Source organism: Excalfactoria chinensis, chromosome 16 (genome assembly GCF_039878825.1).
Source record: "Excalfactoria chinensis isolate bCotChi1 chromosome 16, bCotChi1.hap2, whole genome shotgun sequence".
Lineage (NCBI taxonomy): Eukaryota > Metazoa > Chordata > Aves > Galliformes > Phasianidae > Excalfactoria > Excalfactoria chinensis.
The window spans coordinates 7,582,668-7,585,066 of record NC_092840.1 but is presented as its reverse complement, the minus strand read 5'-3'; the positions used below and the strand labels follow the sequence as shown (position 1 = coordinate 7,585,066).

The window sequence follows — 2,399 nt, the reverse complement described above, 5'->3', positions numbered from 1 at the left end:
GCTATCCTGTGAAATTTCCTCTGCTTGTCTGTCAGGGCTGCTGTGCTGTAATCTTGGGAGATAATCAACAGCGAAACCATTCATAAATCACAGCTTACAGAATAGATGCTGATAGCGTCTTGAATTTCACGCTTGTGAAGCCGTCATTTCAACAGTGACAGTCAAAAGGGAGATTAGGAATTCCTTTACATGGAAAAGTTTTTCTTGGAAGAGTGACTCTCTCTTTGGTTGCCTATAAATACAGTCATGTGGATTTGATTTTTACATGGCCCTTCTGCCCGCTCAAGGGGAGCACTCTGCAGCCCCAGTGGGCCTGTTGCAGCACCAAACGTGTGTGCCGAGGACTGAGGTGGGATTTGAGCAAGTGAAGCTTCAAAAGCAAAGAACTGAAGCTTTGCTGGGTGCCAGTAGAGGCCAAAAGGGCTGTTTGGGCTGCCATGACAGGATGTCCCACAGAACCAGATGCCTCTTGGCTCAAGTACTCTGCTTCTGATTGCAGAATAAGAGTAATGCTGTGTCATGTCATGGTGCAAAGTGAAGCATTCAGATTTTATCTGCACTTGTTGCTTAAGGCTGGAAGGGTATGGTGACATCTGCAGCCAAAACAGTGAATGTAGGGCTCAACTGACATTTCAGTTGGCTGAGAGGTGCCTGTCTCTGATCCAAACTATCTTGCACTGTTCATTTGAAGAAACCACTTTGCAGAGGAAGAAAGGGAAGGGAAGAGCCTCTGTATTGTTCTCTGCCTCCCGGAGTATTGTGTGACTATAGCTGCCTCCACTTCCATCCGTAGAGCAGAGTAGGAGATCTAATAAGAAAGCCAGAGAAGAAAGGTCACAAGGAGGAATATAAGCTGCCAAGATGTCTAATGTGTTTTCCTTCCGTTACTCTTCCATTCACAGTGGGAACTGGGTGGCACTCTGCTGGTGTGTTTACACTCCCTGATTTATAGATGTACCCTATGTTCCTATCCTACTTAGTTTTGTGACTAGTGAGGGGAAAATATTGATCTAGGTAGGACACTTTTGTTCTAAGCACCATTAGAGAGAAGTACCCTAATGAATTTAAAAGAAAAGTCAGAAATCAAATGTTTTTGATTTTCTGGAGTTAATAATAATAATAATAATGAAGAAGCCTGGATAACAGTGAGGATAACACACCCCAAGAAAAAAACATTTTCCTCAGATTTGTTTGAAGAGCTTAAGACCAGAGGGGAAATGTAAATCCTCACTGAGCAACTTATAGCTTAAATTCTTGACTCAACAGAAGATACAGTAAGAATTCCTGTAGTTCATATTCTTGGCTAGTCTGTTGGAGTAGTGTTGTGTCTCTTTGATTTATGACATATTATCCCTCTTCTCATGTCTCACAGTCAGTGGCTTGTTTCTTCTCCAGGTATCCACCCCATCTGGCATATTTATAAAGCTTGGAAAGACAGCCACAGCTCTCAAGTTGCCTGTTGAGACATGGCACATTGAAAACAGGTCATTGCACAGCGACATGTGATGGGCAGTAGGAGAGATGGCCTCATTCATCTCTTACCTCTATTTTCTACAGCTCTCAATAAGGTATGACATAAATGAAATGATTTGTGCACCATATGGTGGTCTGGGGATTGGAAGGCCATCTTCTTCCAAGAACGGTAGCTGTCAACTTGTCACTTGTGGAAGGAAACCAAGAAAAGCAAACCTATAGTCAGCTTAAATTCGCTGTGCAGAAGCTGCATCATTGCTCAGAGCCCACAAATGGAAAAAAAGAAAAAAGAAAAGGAAAGGAAAAAGTCAGAATTCACTGTCCTAGGGAACTTTTCAAGTTAAAAGTCTTTGGTTCCCATGTCTAAGCTAATATACTACAATTAGCTGCTTCAGGATCTCAGCATCTCTCCTATTAAAAGACTGGAAGCTATGAACTGAGCCTTCTTGGAGGATATCAGTCTATAGATCCTGGAACTCAGCAACTTCCAGGATTGTTCTTACAAGTCATTGAGTTGAAAATCTATTTTCCTTCCTTTTTATCCTTATTAACAGGCTCTTAGCATATCACCTACACACATATCTCCTTCATGGCAATCCAGGAATAACCCAGTGCCAGTGGGAATCTACTCAGCCTCTTTTGATTTCTGTAATAAACCAGAGACAGACCCACTGTGGTGCTCAGACTGGCTGACTTTAGTACTGCTAGTCAGTGTCTGACCATGTATCCAGCTGCTTAGCAGTCTGAAACAACGCCCCCACACATGATACAAATTTGGGTTAGGCTGGTTAGCCAAAGTCCTCTAAATTTACTTAATTGCTTTCAAGAACTTAGCAATGGTTGATTACCAAGTGTAGTCACCTGTCCACCAGCAGCTGGGCTGAGATCTCTGGAGTCATCAGCTAAATTATCCTGAATTGATGACC

The 2,399-nt window shown here is 42.6% G+C and overlaps 1 long non-coding RNA gene across 1 annotated transcript; it reads right to left on the bottom strand.

Moving 5' to 3' along the window:
* Positions 1-1,319: 1,319 nt before the first annotated feature.
* On the bottom strand, positions 1,320-2,122 carry LOC140259850 (uncharacterized). The gene is made up of 3 exons (XR_011905461.1): positions 2,048-2,122; positions 1,543-1,660; positions 1,320-1,456 (listed from the first exon to the last, which is right to left on the bottom strand). It is a non-coding gene; the product is annotated as an uncharacterized lncRNA (long non-coding RNA).
* Between the last annotated feature and the right edge of the window lie 277 nt (positions 2,123-2,399).